The sequence below is a fragment of the Anthonomus grandis genome, chromosome 6 (genome assembly GCF_022605725.1).
Source record: "Anthonomus grandis grandis chromosome 6, icAntGran1.3, whole genome shotgun sequence".
NCBI lineage: Eukaryota > Metazoa > Arthropoda > Insecta > Coleoptera > Curculionidae > Anthonomus > Anthonomus grandis.
This window is the reverse complement of record NC_065551.1, coordinates 13,734,917-13,754,066: the sequence shown is the minus strand read 5'-3', so window position 1 is coordinate 13,754,066 and position 19,150 is coordinate 13,734,917. Positions and strand designations below refer to the sequence as shown.

The 19,150-nt window shown below is 32.5% G+C and overlaps 1 protein-coding gene across 2 annotated transcripts in view; it reads right to left on the bottom strand.

The window, feature by feature from the left end:
• The window catches only part of LOC126737473 (monocarboxylate transporter 2-like), a 670,913-nt gene that overhangs the window by 636,469 nt on the left and 15,294 nt on the right, over positions 1-19,150 (bottom strand). The gene's annotated exons all lie outside the window — the stretch shown is intronic.

Sequence of the window (19,150 nt, the reverse complement as noted above, 5' to 3'; positions counted from 1 at the left end):
GGGAAGCGTTGGTTCCGATTGGCCTCCGCCGTACACACCAAAACCAACGCGTCCCAAGCTACTTCACATGTGCCGTTGGCTAGCGTTGGAAATTCAGTCTCGACGGGGCTTAAGACATGTTAAGCTCAATCGCCATATTTTGGTGTGTAGTATCTCCAGTTCAGAGATTGCCCATTCTTAATGAATCACCCTATATAATTATTCTTTATATATAATTTTGCATTATATTTGCATTATATAATTTTTTTTTTCAAACATTCTTCCTATGTAATTTTCTATTCAATCTCATAAATATAAGACAAACCTTGAGGTTGTTGTTAAGCCAAGACAAAAAGTGATTGAAAATTTAAATATTGGAAAAGCGGTTTTGAAAGAGAAAATATTTTCCGGGCGAAAAATAAAATTGGGTCAAGAGTGGTGTTTTCAATTAGACCGATCGAGCAATAAACGAAATAGAGTTTCGAGGACTTTCTTGCAAAAGCTGGTTATTGGGTCAATAAGAGTGACATAAAATAAACTTCCGTAATCTATATTATATATTTTCCTTTTTTTAATTTATACGAAAAATTAACTTCCTAAAAGTAAAATAAGGGACATGTTTAAAGAAAATATAACCGGATGATGACCATTTACAATTTTTTTCATATGATTTGTAAGCGAGATGGTCATACTGAAAAGTGTTGCTGTACATGGTCTCTTATGTTTATTAAATATTTATAAGGCAAGTAGTGACTAATGCCTGAATGCTATAATATAATATGGTACAAGTATCTTTTTATTGTTATTTATCATGTCCAAATCCAATGATAAAGATCTCATCCTTTCTTCGCACAGAGACCAACATAGAATATGGACGAAAAAAAAGAAAACGCATAGTAATGGTTTTACAACATATAATAAATGGCTACACAAGTTTCGCTTTAACTAGAGCGTCATCAGGCTTTTAACAGCAATTTGACAAAATTCACACTACGTAAAATTAAAATCAAAAGTCGCAACAAACAAACTAGTGATATAATTAAGCTTTAAAAAAGATATTAATTCCAGAATTAGAAGTAAATTGGTATCTACTGACTGAAGAATCAATTTTTAGACTTCACAAGACCGGTCATTGGTAGCCTAGATGACGTTCGGTCGGAGATATTGCAGTTAAAAGTTTATACAGATAAGTCCACGCTATAAACAAATCAAAACAGTAAACTACATGGAATTGATGAAGAACAGGATGATTTATACTCCATTGTTATTAAAATAATAAAAACAAATATTATTATCAATCTAACAAAGAGCGAAATACTTTTTTCGGGCGAAGTAAGACCTAGACCAGTCCTAGTATCGTTTAGCCAACGATGGCTAATGGCGGTAATGATGTTTTGTACAACAAGAAACGTCTAAAAGGGCATAATCTGTTAACTATCCAGGATCTTGGTGCAGCAACACGCAAACTTTTTAAATTGGTTAGAAAATTTTAAATAATAACCTAAAACAATGCCTGGATTCGGAAAATCTTTTACGAGAGCTCTAACATAATACTTTTTCTCTACAGTGCGTGTGTAAGGTCATAATGGATAATGGATAAATAATTGGTGTATGTATAGTATTGTTTTTTATTCTCTATAAAGTTTTTATAGAAAGGATTGGGATAATTTTTTAAACCATGTTTTTTTGTTTTAGTGCGGATACATAGTTAGTCTAATTACCTAAATAATATGCATGCTGTAGGATAATATTCTGGTTAATATTCCTGGATCCATTTAATTACTAAATATTGAAATATTCACATAGGATGAAATGTCATTTGGGAGAACTGGGCGGCAGATTTGGTAGTCAGGGATTTGGGTGGAGGAATGCTGGCTGGCCTTATGGGAGATAATGTTAGGAACTTGCAGGACCAAGGATTCGATTCACACGATAAGTTTAAAATTGCTTACTTAAATCCTCCATAAAAACAGTTTTTAACGAATTTATAAATTATGCTTATGAATGTGATTTTGACGTGCAGGGAGTTTCGGAATCGTGGTTGAAAGCAGATGACTGCAGTTTAAGCTATGATATACCCAATTATAATTTCATAAGAAAAGATCGCGATGGTCAAGGTAGAGGAGCCAGTATTTAAGTTAATATTAAGTTTTCATTAATTAATTTTCCATGCATATCAAATGAGCCTGAATACGTGAGTTTTAAATTTAATTTAGACTAAAAAATATATATTGCTTATAAATTTTTACAGATTGCACTCTACAAATGCGTCTGAATTTTCCTGAATATAAATTTACTGAGAAAGACAGTACTTACACAGGATTTAGAAAATATTTTAAGTATTTTTGATGCCTAAACTTTAACATTTACCCAAACAGTTTATCTGTTATAGATGTTATGGCACTCAGTAGTAGTTTATAATGAAATTGCTTGGAATCAACATACTTATCTGAAACCAACACAATCTGATACATGTCATCTTAAATTTATGAAAATTTAAGTAAGTAATAAAGCGCCCCTCACACGATCAGTATTACTGACAGTATTTCAAAATACTGATCGTGTGAGGGCAAATACTGATAGACTATCAGTCGTGAATGAATGACTGATGTGATTTACGGGATCCTGAAAATCACGTCAGTCGTTGGAAGTGGAGCTAAAACATTGATGAAAATACTGACCGGGTGAGGGCGAGACTGTCAATCATTCCAACAGTCGTCAGTCTGAATTGCATCGTGCACCGTGCAGAGACAGAGGACGAGATAAGTTGAGTACCGTGCACAATGGAAGAAACTCAAGAAACGACCGCTCAGATATTGCATTGCAAGTCTCCATGACAATTTCACTTATAGTAGTGGGAGAAATTACAGCAGAGTATTTTAAATCAATCAATCAGTCAAATATGCTTTATTGTCGAAAAATTTAAAAAATTTTGTGGACAAAGCTATACATAAAAAGCAAAACACACAAATATAGAAACCAAAATACAAGTACTAAATAAATATATACAAAACTGGGTACAAAAGACATAAATGTACCTGGTCAAATTTCTTATACTAAATGTAAAAGGTCAGAAAATAGGAAAGTAAATAAAAATAGTAATAAGAAAGTAAAATAAAAAAAGTAAAAAAAGTAACAAAAACAGTCAAAAATATTAATACAATGTTTAAAAAGTCATAAAAAATTTTATAGAAATTTAGCAATACAAAATATTGCTATTCTACATCGTAAAAAATGTAATAATTAGCCACTGCGTGCATGATGCTCAAAAATTAATATTAAAAAAAAATTTCTACTGCATATAAAGCTCTCTCTCCAGTAAATATGATTTCAAAGCATTGCGAAATCGAGGAAAAGATGTCAATGATTTAATTTCCAAAGGCAGATGATTGTGCATTTTTTTAGCTCCGTAAAGAATAAAGCTTTTTATTAATTCTGACCTTGGGATTGGCACATAAAGATCATGCTCTGCGTTTCGAAGTGGATAATTGCGAGATGGTCTATTAGGAATTTCTGATATATGCTTGCGAATCAAGCAAATACATTCAAGAATGAATAAAGATGGAAGAATTAATATTTTAAATATTTTAAACATTTCTTGGCAGTGAGCTCGACTATCAAGTCCTAGTAAATAGCGAACCGCTGTCTTTTGTAGTTTAAAAATGCGCTCAAACTGAGTCACACAGCATGTGCCCCAGAATGGAAGGGCGTAACGAAGATGGGACTCAAAAAGGGCATAATACACTGTTTTTGATGACGAAAGATTTAATTCCCTGAAAACTGATCTTATGGCAAAACAAGCTCAACCTAATTTTTTAGATAAAACATCGATATGTAATTCCCACTTCGAAGAGCTGTCAACAATAAGTCCCAAAAATTTCACAGATTCAACAACGTCCAAGCTGGTGTTGCTAAGTACAAAGGGTTGGATAGTACCTTTATGAGATAAGACTTTAGTTTTTGAGATGTTTAAGCAGAGAAGATTCGAATCGCATCACGATTTAATATTGATAAGGTCTTTAGCAATAGTTGCATGAAGTGCCGCAACATCCGGATTGCTCCATGTAAAGCTAGTATCATCGGCAAAGAGACAGATTTTGCCGCTAATGTTAAGATAGGCCTTATCATTAATAAACAGCAGAATCAAAATTGGGCCCAGAACTGAACCTTGAGGTACCCCACATTCTATTGGTCTGCTAGAAGACATGGTCGTATCAACCTTTACAAGCTGACTTCTGTAGCTTAAATAGGACTTAAACCATTCGAGAGGCGTTCCTCTGAATCCATAGTGCTGTAATTTGTTCATCAAGATAGTATGGTTTACACAATCAAAAGCCTTGGAGAAATCACAGAAAATAGTTGCCGTTGAATGATGATTGTTTATAATGGAGTAAACACTGTTAAAAAGGGAGAACATAGCATCATTAGTGCATTTATTACATAACAAGCCAAATCTTATGGGGAGTTAGTATTTTATATTTAAACAGGAATGATAATAGCCTTATTTTAACCAATCTTTTTATGATCTTCGATAATGTTGGAAGGAGAGCGATAGGACGATAATTTGAAGCTTGCTTTTTATCTCCTCCTTTATGCAAGGGAATAATTATTGCAGTCTTAAGGCAGTTAGGAAAGATCCTATTTTGAAATGATTTGTTAATTAGGTTTCTCAGATAGTTTAAGGTGTTAATTTAGATTTGAGAACATTTTTAGAGTAAGACCATAATTGAAGAGTGGAAATTAGAAAGGGCCTAAGTGCATTTTTTCCGAAATTCAGTTTTTTTTACATAGAAACGTTCTATGTGCCATGCTTTATGTCCTATGAAACGTTTTAAGTGCCAAAATTACATTTTTACCTTTATAAAAGTCCCTCGTAAATGTCGATAGTTTTATGTGCGCAAGCATTTTCCTTAGAAAGTTCCTAAGTCCCATATATTTATTACCTTAGTTATGTCTAGACATTTGCACGTGTACGTTGTGTGTGATAATTTCTTGATTTGAAATACATTATAATGGAAGAAACCCAAAGAAAAAGGAGAAGTAAAGGCAGTAGTTCATTTAGAAGTGAACAGAGTTCTTTAAAAACAAGTGGAATGTCATACAAAACTTATAAAAAGAAGATAGTGCCTGAAAAAAACTATCCAGAACAGCAGGTATGCAATACAAACTTATTAGCTATTTTCGAGGAGATTATTCCGAACCGGTTCTCAACGCTAAGGCAGGAATTACACTAAGAAAATGGTATGTATGTTGACGTTGATTTGTAAATGTATTTGTAGGGTAGGCCTTAGTGTTCAGAACCGGTTCGGGATGATCTCCGCGAAAATAGCTACTGTTTTCTTTTTCGGTTATAACTTTGTTTATTTTTTTGTAGATTACATGCAAATGTAAGTTCAGCTGCAAAGGTGTTACCCACGAAAGAAGACGTTCTCTTTTTGAAAAGTACCATGCACAAAATATGAAAACACAAAGTACGTTTATAATGGGGCTTATAAGTGTTTGTGATGTTCAAAGAAGGCGACATGGTTCGTATGAGGATGAGCAAAATAGCAGACGTCAAGCAACAATATATTACTCCCTTCCTAATGAAAATTTTATTCACAATTCTTCCCAAGGAAAATTTGAACGGGTATGTAAGAAAATATTTCAGAATACATTCGGTGTTAACGATAAAAAAGTACGGGTCCTCATTGAAAAGAAGAAAATGGGTGAGACCTGTTATAATGATAAACGTACCAGACATGCTGCTCCAAAATTTTCTGAAGCTGATCACCTGAAACATGATACCAAGGGAAGTTGGTCATTATTCAAGGACCAAATCCGAAAAAGAATACCTTAGTCCTGACTTAAATGACAAGACTGTTTAAAGCTTTTACGCAATTACACCTAGATTCGCCAGTCATATACAAATTTTATAGATTTGTTTTTATCAAGGATTTTTCCAACCTAAGTTTCCACAGACCACGAGTTGATACGTGTAGCACATGTGACAAACTAAAGTGTCAAATTAAAGCCAACATTAAGTCAAGTCAATCTGCAAAAGATCAGCTGGAAATCCATCATCGAAAGGCCGAAAGGGCAAGAGAGATAATAAAGCAAGGTACGATTGAGTCTCAAGATCCCGAAAGCACAAAGTGTTGTTTGTCCATGGATCTACAGCAGGTCATGTTTGTTCCATCATTGATAAACAGCGACATGTTCTACCTTTCGCAGCTGTCCTGCTACAACTTAGAAGTTCATATTTGGGGATACAAATGAGGCCTACATGTGTATGTGGCACGACGGAGTAGCTTCTCGTGGAGCCAACGAAATTGCATCATGTCTTTTATACATTGTTAACCGTGAATTGACCCTTAAGGAACATTTAGTAATATGGTGTGATAATTGCGGGGGCCAAAATAAGAATAGAATTTTATTGTTTACAGTTTTTTTTTTGGTGGCCAATGGTGTTTTCCATTGGCCAATTGGAAAAGGAAATTTCTTGTAAGTGGCCATAGTTTCATGCCCTGCATGAAATAGAGATTTTGCTTTAGTAGAAAAACGGAAAAAAGTATCTAAAGCATTTGTACCCTCAGACCTCCAAGCAATAGTAAAATCAGGAAGGTACGTTCCACCTGTTAATGTTGTTGACATGACTCCACGTGGCTTTTGGGACCTAAAACAAGCGGCGGATGAGTATATTAACACTACCAAGTTAAATATCAGTAAAGCTACAGTAATAACGATCGAAGCTACGAATCCTACACTTATTAAGATAAAAACTTCATTTTCTGATTTTGAAGAAGGGATGCAAGTTAATGTTTTAAAGAAAGGGAAAACTTTAGCTGGACTCAGACAGGCTAATATAATGAAGCTGCCATCAGAAAGCAAGGTGTCGGAAAATAAAAAGGTATCTCTTCGAAGCATGATTCCTTATCTTTAAAATCCAGAATACCTACGTTTTTATAAACAGCTACTTCAGATTGAAGACAATGGTTTAGAACAAAAAAAGATGTATTTTATGAATATTTCTATACTCAAAATCAGTTATGGCACTTAGGCCTTTTCCTAATTTTACTTGTTTAAACATTTTTATTTTGTAGTAAGAAGTTTAGTTTGCAAATTTTTGTTAAGAAATAGGTCTTTCATTTCAGTTTAAATGCATAATACTTAATAAAGCTTTACTTAAAAAAGTTCTCTGACTTTTATTTAGTTTTCCTCTATTATCTCAAAACCTTTTTTTGGCACTTAAGCCCTTTCTAATTTCCGCTCTTCAATTTGTTTCTTATTTCATTTATTGTACTTTGAAGACTTATTCGCAATACTTGACAAGGTCTTTACAAATCTAGAAAACTTACCATCGATATCTCAGAGATGAGACCCCAGTCAGCTGTTTGTGCAAGTGTCAATAGTAAATCTGGCTAATACAGCTTCATGGTCAGAAAAACCTGAATTGAGAACAGTACAATCAACGAAGTTCAGAGTAAAAGATGACACGATATAGTCAATGGTGCTGGAACTATTTTTAGTTATTCTGGTTGGTGAATTTACATGCATTAAAAAACCCATCAAATATAATATAGCCTAAAGAGATTCTTGAGCAACACACACACTGGAGTAGTCAATATTAAGGTTGCCACATAAAATTAATTTACTTTTTAGAGGCATGGATTCTAGCAAGCTTAGAAGTTTTAGACAGAAAGTTAGTACATCAGCGTCAGGTGTTCTATAAACACAAACAATATAGAGGTCATATAACTTATGGTGAATGATGGAAAATTCAAAAACTTTTTCAGATAATAAGTTATCAAACTTGGTGACCGGTGAAAAATCGGTGATTGTAGACATTATCATAGTACCTCCATGGGATAAATTACTTCTGTTAAATCTTGCTATTGTAGTGTAATTTTTAATAAAGACAGGTTCATCTATGTTTAATCAATGTTCAGTTATAGCAACAATTTCTGGAAAATTTAAATCCTCGAATGATCTTCCAGTTGCCAGAAAACGCAAAGTTACTGCTAATCTTTCATTTGCTGATATAGGATCCCTCATGTTATTAATTGTTTCATAATATAAGGCTTCAGCAAGTCCAAAAGTTTGTTGTAGACTACACTTGTCATTCGCAATTAATTTTTGTAATCCTCGGGGTCTGCGCCTTTAATAAAATTTAATAAATTTAGATGGGTATATTTTTCAAGTTGACTAATGTATTGCTTAATCCAGCGTCTCTTTTGCTTATTACTTGTTAAATGTAAAATTATAATAGAAGCGCAAGCTTTCTTTTTGTAATCCATAGCAAAATTTCTAACAGATAAATGACGCGAACGAACACGCTTTAATTGCTTTAAGCAGCAGAGGATTCGAGCAAATCAGCAGACTGATGACTGATAGAAAATACTGATCATGTGAGGTCGCGTGAAAAATACTGACGAAATACTGTCAGTCTTTAAGACTGTCAGTAATACTGATCGTGTGAGGGGCGCTTAAAATCGGTTGGGTTAAACACATACCAGACCCTACACTCTTGAATTTTGCATATCAAATGAGAAATTCTTACCATTTTTAATTTTAAAAAAATATATAAACAGTTAGTGCGTCTTAAGGTAGTTTAATTATTGCAATACATTGAATATTACGAACATTGAATAGGAAATGCAATTAAAAAAAATTATTTGTGATAACCAGAACTTTTAGAAACTTTTAGAACTTAGCCAGAAGTTTTTTGATTTTTTAGAACAAAATATGATTCAACTTTTTTTTAATGTTTCTCAGAGACTTGAATTGCTTAAATTGCATAATATTGTTACGAAAATATAAATACGCTAATTATTATTGTTTTATTTTTGTTTTGTAGCTTAAGTTGATTAGTTAAGTTTAATTAGGTTCTACTTTATTGGTTCTAGTTTTTGGTATTTCATCTTGTTTAAGGACCCCATTTGAGCCCCAATTTAGATTATTTAGCTTTTTTCATGGCAACCCTGTAAGTTTAAATTTTTTAGAGGTTGTATACTTGCTTGATTTGACGGTCAGTATTTTTTTGAAATGATTGGTCGCCATACAAAAAAAAATTGAAATTTTTAAGCTTTTCATATGTTTTATGGGTCTTTCAAATGGATCGCGTTTCGTGACATTTCATTCATTTTTGTTATTTACATTAAAAACTATTAAACGAAAGTCAACGCGAATCAAGTTTTGATATCAATAAAAAGATTGAGTAGCTTTGTTCCAAACACTGTGTTCGTGAATTACATTACAATATTGATTATACCTCAGACATTAATCAAAAAGTTCCTCTGTTTAATAAGAATATTTCTTATTTAATAAATAAATATACCCCTTAAATAATCTAAAGTCAAACCAATCCCCTTTTCTTTAAACAAATATCTTTACAAAAGGGCAATGAATTCTGGTCAAATGAAAGATACTTAATTCTACAAAAAATAAAACCTATTTTTCTATTTATTTTTTAGATTCCATTGGTACTTCGAATTCTACACCTTATGAAAAAATTAACTTTTGTAATTTAAATAAATGCAATTAATTTTTTTTTAATTTGTTTTTTTTTCTTTATTGTTTTTATAAGAAAAAAAAGCCTTGTAAACAAGATTCTGCAACGATAAAACTACAAATAATCTGGGAACAAAGATAGCAAAGAAAAGAGTAAAAGATAAAGAAATATAAATTCATAAAAAAATTAAAACTAAAAGTATTAAAAGGTATTGATACCTAAAATTAAGACCATAATCAGTAATTCATTTTGCAGAAAAATTCCAGTCTTATGCAAAATGAATCAATGATTATGGTCTTGATTATTTCAAACTCTTGATTATCTTTGGCATAACTTGCAGTACTATCTAGCGAATTTTATCAGCCAAAGCCAGCGTGAGCGATACAAGCTTTCTAAAGAACTCCACACGGAAGAAAAACGCAGCTTGCTTCGGTAGCAACGGACGACGGACGACGGAATGGTCCTAGCCAGCACATGTACTTAAATGCGATACACGTTCCGGTTGTAACGCGCGTTTTTAGTCATTTTTACCCAAATTATTACATAAAATATCTTGTTTTAAACAGTTAACAATTCGCCAAATGAGTTTTTAGACATTCTGTAATAATTGAAAAACTTATCATTATACTGCCGAATATTTGTATAAAATTTGTCGTTTTTTTTTCTACGCCACTTTCAAAATATGGATGCCTTCAATGTTTACGTTATACTGACTCTCGCAAAAAATCTTCTGCTTCAAGACCACAAATAATTCTTAGCAATGAAGACATTGATTCTCGATGAAAGTCTTAAAGCAATTAAATTTTGGAATTTTTCTTGGTGCATATCCGTTTTCAATGCAGTGTGCATCGCGTATGTCCCATGCGGTAGAAAAGCATCGGTTTCTACCGCATCCATTGAAACCGGTGTATACCCGCACTTAGCATACAAAGGACTATCATAAAAGTTCATCACTGTTATAAGGTATATAAGCTATAAGAAAAGCCATTGTAAAGAAGCTTGGTAGTTCTACGGATTTGTGCAATAACTCTGGTCGAACAGATTGAAATATTGTTCAAGGTTTGGTAAGTAGAAGGGCGCTATGTAAAAGAACAATAGAATAAGGTATACGAACCCCTGTTGGCAAGTTATGCAATGCGAATAGCTTACTTTTGCATTTTTCTAACAAGACAAGCTATGTCTGTTAAAGTTACGTGGAGTCAAGTTACGTGGATCTCGTTAAAAAATGATTTTGGTTGGGCTAACTCAGTTATATCTAGAGTCCGTCGATGATACAGAAAGCCAAGTAATCATAGAAAACAAATGTTGGGTAATCTGTTATTATCCATGAGGAGCAATCTACGAAGACAAATAAGTGAGAGCTTAAAAATTTTAAGCGCAATATGTGTAGTACCTATTTCAAACCCTTACATCACGCTTGACGAAGTCTGTGGTAAAAGCAAAAAGCTTGTAAAGAATGATTTTTGCTAGAATTTCGGCATATCTGAGGCTCCACCCTAGTAACAAGGATAATGTATTTAAAACTATTCAACTACTGTAATGTGATATTTGAAGACTACGAAGTTTTTTTTCCGATTTATTAGAAGCAACATTATCGAACCTGAGGCTTGTTGTCCTTTTATAAGAGTTTCGTCATATATTGGAAAAGCGTGGAAAATAAAAAAACTTATGCCAAGATAAGTACAGGTTGATATCACTTTGATTTTTTTCACCATTAAAATGAAAACCACAATTAGGCACTACACCTTACCGTCTAAAAGACATAATTCGCGATTTGGAAGCATGACAATACATGGTTTATTGAAAATAATGTGTATTTAATTGTCATTCTAAGTCAATTTTGGTGTAACTTAAAATAACTAAGTCATCAGCGTACAGACAAAAGTGATACAGAGTATATTCCACCAACGTTGATCACTTCCACCTATAGCTTTGATAAATTCTTCAATGTCCGACAAAAAAAGCGAGAAGAGTTTGAGGCTTTTTTTGAGGCATGATTTAGTCTGAAGCACTTCTAATGAAATTATAGATTCCTTTGTTAACCCGTTCAAAGCCCTAACCTTCATAAAAACCTTATAGTACTTAATAAAGGCTTCGTAGTGCTGCAATAAATTTAGCACTCACTTATACGGAATCGAAGGTTCGTTTAAAATCCATAAAGCCACAAAAACATCATGAAATTTAAGCCTTATCTGAATATGAATAAGCGCTGAAAGTAAAAATATTGTCGATGCATTCTCGTTTCCTTTGAAACCCGCTTTTTATTTCTGGCATCGTATTACTTTGTTTTGTCCCATATAATAATAATATTGATAGTATAGGGTCAAACGCGATATGTACTGATGGAATTTCAATACAAGATTTTAAAGTGTGCCTTCAATCAATATTTAAATCAATACTTAAACCTATACCCAAAATTTCTTGTCCTGATTTTAAGGATATTAGGCCTATAGCCTATAATTTAAAAAATCTTTAAACGTTATATTTATAATGAAGTAACTCAGTTTGTACATACCTCACAAATTATTCCTGACTTCCAGTCAGTTCTAGGACCGACTGGATATCAATGACTTTAAAAGCTTGATTAATATTCCCGGCAATTATCGAGTATCTAAACTGGTTCTTTTGGTATTGTTACTTTAGTATAGATTGCTGCTGCCTCAGAAATGTCCGCTTAGTACACTCTTAGTTACTCAGAAGTTAATTTCTCATTTCTGTCTTGCACTGTAACAATGACTTATGTCTCATCAGTGTCGTTTCCTCTGATTTTTCCGGCGTTCTTTGCCATGGCGGTCAGCACTATACGGTTTTAGGTTTCCCTATCCAGGTTTTTGGATATGCTGATGGCTCTCAACTCTCTGTTGGTGCTGAATCCCTATTCGTTCCTAAAACCGACCAGGAAATAATAGACTTTTCCATCTTCACCAGAATTCTGACCTGTAGACAAGACAGTGCCGATTTGCTCTCGGAAGTGGAAAGTCGACTGAAAAAACTAAGGATAATATTCGTTTATACCGTTTATGTAAATTTTAAGGTTGGCCTCGCCTGTCATATTCAAATCAGGGTTGGTATATTTAATGGTTAAGGTATAGGTGGCTTTCTCTCCATAATTAAACAAGACCCTGAAAGTGATTTTTCCGGTCTTTTGATCAATGGAAAAGGCTTCCTTGCCAGGTCCGTCGAAAATCGAGTAAAAAAATTATGGCATCTCTTAGGTAGTCGATATCGGTGGCAACCATTTGAAAGACAAACATGCCAGAGCAATAATGTTCAAATAATATGGCTGGACCGTATCGTAATTCAGGGGTTGCAGGATGGTTACGGATCCAGTGATTGAATCGATTCCGAAGTCTGATGAGATGTTGTAACGCATCATGACATTAGGTTCGATGTTTTTGTCGGGGGTGCTTATGATAAGGGTAATGGAAGCAAAGAATCGTTTTCTGGCACGATAACTTGGTGTAGCCAAGGGCGTTGTTCTTATGACTGAGCCGATCCCTTGGACCTACATATACATAACATGTTTGACTTTAGTAAAGCATTTGATAGGATACTATTGGCCAAGTTACCCTATTTTGGTTGAACATTAAGTTTAAACATTTTTTGAGTTCTATCTAAAGGACCGTGTGTGTATTAAAGAGTGTGTTGAAACCATAAAAAATTGTAAATACTTATTTATAATATAACTGCTATATATAAATGCCAACTTCTAATTCAATGCTTACATTTCGCAAAACAGTATATTTTTGGCAAAACTGTGAAGAGAATTTTAAAATAAATATTAATGGAACTGAAGTACCCGTAGTATTGGGAAAACGAAATTTAGAGCTGTTTTTTTATTCAAACCTGACTTTTATGCCTCATGTTAAGAATAACCTTTAAAAATAAATTGCTTATGGCCAATAATTAAAAAGTTTGTTAACAAGTAATATTTACCATCTAATACTAAATATTTCCTGTGTAATTCATTGGTACTCCCCTGATAGATTACGGTGATTAATTGTGTATAACGATTTTTTACCATAATCTATCAACGAACGATCGAACTTTAACAAAATGGTTGCATGCGCTTTTCTTTTAATATACCCTATAGGGATCACATAAATCCCTATTTAAATTCAAATTTTATACTAAATATGAATAACCGCAGAAAATGTCATATGTGTAATTTAGTCTATTAAGTAAAATAAATCGGGTCAAACATGTTATTTATGAGATTTATTTTACTACGATCATTTGCGTGATTTATTTACCTGTATTACAAGCAATATAAAATTTTTAATGAAATTGAGGAATAAGGCGGATTTAAAAAATAGAAACTCTTCCAAATTTTAATTATTATAAAGAATTGAGAAACACGTTATTATCAGAGAAAAAGATACACTTTTTAATTCAATTTCAGAGAATAAAAATAACATTATTAATAAGAAAAATAAGATGTATTGTAAAAATATTAGTAAACTTTAGTTGTACAAAAATAAGTCTTTTAATCCTAATCCTAATAATAAATGCCTATTTTTTTAATGCAATAATAATCCAACGAATATTTCAGATATCGAGAGGAATTACTTTCCACAAAATAAATGTTGTAATATTTCAAATGACTTGAAGGATAGCTAATTAACAGCAAATTAATTACATAATCATTGGCATCAACTCTAACGCTATGGGCTTAGATGGGATTTCTGTTATCAGGGACCGCAAAATGTGCCTTACAGCATTAATCCACTTGCGCATATAATCAACTCCTGTGTAAATATTAGAATGTATTGTAGTCCGAGCATTATGGAAGGAAGCAATTATTAAACCTATTGGCAAAGTTAAAGATGCAAAACATTCTAAGTCCAAGAAATGTTTCTGTCTATCATTTTTTTTTATGTTTTAGCAAGTAAACGAATGTGTAGATATCAATAAAATAATTTCATGATATCAGTCGGACTTGAAAAAAAAATAAGTCTGGTAAATATGGTCAAAGATATCAGAAGCCATGAAAAAAATTGAATCAAAATATGGTTTATTATCTTTTAACAAACACTTGTCATAAACAAAGTTAGAGTACCTGAACTAATTACTTAATGTACACTTAAAGATATTAGACATGAAACTAACAAATAGAATACAGAAAACAAATCATATATTTTCCTAAAGTATATACAGCATATAAGTATATATTGATATACAGGATGATATTTATAATAAAATCAGGACTAAAACTTGAAAACGCAGAGTTCAGTATTAAAAAGAGTTAGCATGCTACTCAGCCAATGAATAATACGTTTTGCGACTAAGGAATTTCTGAAGTTAAAGTTTGAAAAGCTTAATAGATGTGACCTCCTTTAGGCCTCCCGGCAAATGATTAAAGATTTTAATTCCCTCGTAAAAGATTGATTTATGAATTAGAATACTGGAGGGAAAGATTTAAATTATTTTTTGGCGTGTAATATGTATAGGATTTAGACTTTATACATGATGTAGAGGGATATAAAATTATCAATGCCCAATTCGATAAAGAGTGGATGACAGGAGTCTCCTGGCTTATTTCTAAGCAGTTGCATTTCCCCAAAAGCTAACGCTATATCTGAGGTAAGAATCAATTAATGAAAAATATTTCGACCTAACAAACTCAACTCCTAGCTCCTGAGTAGATACCCTGACATCAGAACATTATACAGACAATTTTCTGAAAACGACCCGTATAGAATCCTCAAATTTGAGCTACCTATCAATAACTATGCCCAAAACCTTTGTGCTATCAGACTGTTGTACTAGTGACTTAGAGGTAGGCATATGGCCAAGAACTCACTTATAGCTCATTAACTGTATTTTTTGAGGATTTAGTGACATTAAGTTGAGCTCAAACCAAAGATTTACGATCTGAAGATCATTGTAGTCTGCAGAGAATCCGTGTCGGGATTATGCCAGGAAAGTGGTATCATCTGCAAATAAAGTAAATTTTCTCTAAATATCAAGATTGGTAAAATCACTTATATAAAAGAGGAAAAGTATAAAAATGAATAATACAACTCAGTCTGTATTAGTAAGTGGTAATGGTACATTTGCAGCTATCTGATTTTCTGACTTAGGAGTTCCATAGGGCTCGATAATCAGGCCTTGTTATTTATAATTAATATTTTTGATATGAATAGATTAGTTCTAAACTATAAAACACAGCAACATATTGATAGCGTACAAAAATATATCCCATTTTTATTGTCGGATATGAGGGATATTAACACTAAGTTTAATTTTTATATTGAGATGATTGATTCATTTTGTAGAGATCACAATTTACAAATAATTCTGGACAAAAGTTTGGTACTCGTCTTTGGAGAGAATAGTTTGAATCCATAATTAATAAAAATTATTTGACTATATAGACTATATATGAGTATAACAACATAATTCCTTCGGTAAGTAAAACTTAAATAATCGACAAAATAAGAATAGCATACATACGACTAAAAAATGTCTATACGTTAAAACACATTTTGCTTAATAATCCTAATACAACTAAGAACTACGTGTGTAATTATCTTATCCCTTCTCTGATAGGGTCATTCATAACTGCATTTTAAAATGAGCATTAGATATTAAATATGAGTAATCGTGGGAAATATCCCATGTAACAATGTTATTTTCAAAATTCTAAAATCAGGACAACTCCCGTATCTGAGAGCTTCATTCTCTAGATATACCCAACATAACACGAGAAATATTTAAACGGACTTTTTAGTATCTCAATACGGATCAAATTACATGCATTCATCTTTCTCAGAAGTGGGTGTAAAATGTGGAATACTTTATTACATTTTATAAAAGACTTAAGCTATCATAAATTTAAGAGTTATATTATAAAAATGTTTTTTTAACTAATCAGGGTATCTTTATTATACCGAGTTTTTGATATTTTTTTAATTATTTATAGGATCGCCTCTAATTTTTGTTGTTCATAATTGATTTGTAATCTGTTCATGCTAATCTAAATTGACATTTACAGTATAGTATAATAATTTCTCGATGTAATATCTTTTGCCACAAAGTATTATACATGAAGGGAACAATGTATATAAATTATGTTCACTAATTTTACGCATTTTATGTATTTTTATTTTTAGATAATAAATGATTTTGATTTGATTTGACTTGATATATAAAATATAATTTAAATTTAATGACCTAATAAAGTCTAAAAATAAAGTTTCAGTAGTGAAACGATTAAGCGTTTTACTTGGTTCAGTTGATTTTTCAAAAATTCGAATTTGATTCATTTTTTTTGTTACCTCTAAGTTAATTGATTTTAGGTACGTCACGAGTGGTGGGTCACTCTTTTTTTCTGCCCTTTTGCTCGTTCCTTCTTTGCTATTGTAATTACAGTGCGAGTCTGTAACTTGGACTAAATTCGATAATAAATAAATGGGGGCGTGTTCGGAAAAAACGCTCGGACACGTCAACTGAGATTGTAAGTTTCGCATTTTTTACAATAAAAAGTTCTTATACAGGGTATGCCATGTAGGCGGGGCTAATACCAACTTTCTTATTTTAAATGAGATACCCTATATGTTATTATATTTTTGGATTCTCCACAAAATTCCAAACGTATTTGATAAAGAAAAGTTAAAGAAAACGTATTTCATAAACTTAAAGAGGGATCTTTGTGTATTCAAAAGTGTTCAAAATGTAAACCATTTACTTATTTGGCAATGTCCTAAACGTCCTACAAATTTATTTTGAACGTTTCTTATGCATCCTGGAGAAATGTTCTGATACTCTTGCTTTATTCTAGTTTTCGACCCCTCAAAATTTGCCGGCTTGGTCACATAAACTTTGGATTTCAAATATCCCCATAGGAAAAATCCAGCGAAGTCAAATCGGGAGATCTTGGTGGCCATTCAAAAGATCCTACAATCCTGCCAATCCATCTGCCTAGAAAATCGTATCCAGATAGATTCGAACAAGTCTTGAAAAATGGGAAGGCGCACCATCTTGCTAAAACCAGATGTTTCGGCATATCAGCTTCTATTGGATCAGGGAATAAATCAGCTAGATTTGTAATTAGTTCTTCTTGTAAAAACTGTAAGTACCTTGCTCGATTTAAATTTTCTTCCACGAGAATTGGGCCTAAAATTTGCCGACCTAGAACTGCTGCCCACACATTTACTTTTTCTGGCTGTTCAGTGTGGCCTTGACTGACTCATCCAATATGGATTTTCTGGTGCCCAATAACGGTAATTTTAACGATTTACTTCTCCGTTCAGCATAAATGTCGACTCATCGAAAAAGTTAATGTTTTCTGTAATAAGATTATTATTCTGCATTAATTCCATAAATTGTTCACAAAATTCAATTCTTCTATCTGCATCCTCCTCATTGAGTTTCTGGAGAATTGTTAGTTTATAGGGATGAAATTTTTTTTGCTTCAAAAACCCTTACTGCTGAAGACTGGCTCACTTCCAGTTCGCGCGCTACCTGCCTAATGGGAATATTAAGATTTTCTTCAATGGCTAATAACACATTCATTTTGGTGTCTTCATTAAGCGCAGATCGAGGAGAACTAGTTATTGTTCTTACGTGACCATTTCCCGGAAACTGTTTTTCAATCTTGCTTATAGTACTTTGAGATATGGTTGGTAAATCAGGATACTTCTGTCTGAATGCAAAACTTCATTGTTCTTGTTCTCCGTACCCAATCATCATTAAGATTTTGTGCAATTTTCACTTAAATAGCCCATTTCGTAAAAAAATTAAGATAAGAAACTTAAATCTGATTATCCGACAGTAAAGGCACGTCTTGTAGCAATGTCAAGATTATAAAAATGCTACATTTTTTATAGGAAATGCATAAAATACCTTACGAAAAAAAAAACTGTTTATTGAAATACATTTTTTTTAAATTTAAAACATTTTTAAAATAAAAAATCAAAACTTAAAAACAGGTGAATAAAGCCATGGCATGTGATACATCAAAGTGTTTGGAATTTTGTGAAGAATCCAAAAATATAATAAAATATAGGATGTCTCATTTAAAATAAAAAAGTTGCTATTAGCTCCGCCTGCATGGCACACCCTGTATAAAAAAAATTATTGTAAAAAATGTGCAACGTACAATCTCATTTGACGTATCCGAGCGTTTTTCCGAACACGCTTCCATTTATTTGTTATCAAATTTATTCCAAGTTACAGACTCACACGGTATATACTAACGTTTGCTTTACATTTTTGTTCTCATGAATTCAGAGACTAAGATGTTTAGAATTCAATCTAGAATAATAAAATGCTGCACGCCACCCAAAGCAAATGTATCTATGTAATAAAAATCCCTATAAGGTTGATATGTCCTTTTAAAAATATATATATGATATATGTAAAAATATAATGTTTATGTGGATAATAAAATATATATTTTTAATAAATAATCGATGTATCAGATGGTACCCTTTAGACTTAATAAAAAAAACGACTGCTTTGCACATCAGATCTAAGGGAATAATGTTCGATCCCATATCGCCATAAATTAGACATTATAAAAATTGCGCTGAGTCATCTATTATTTAAGTCGTTGAACTGCAATCAAGAGGAATGAATAAAAAATTCGTTGTCACGATTTACGAGGAGCACCAGTAAACCATTCCGAGAGCCTTGTGAAGAATGTGATGTCAAAATTGGTAAGCAGTAAAAAAACAC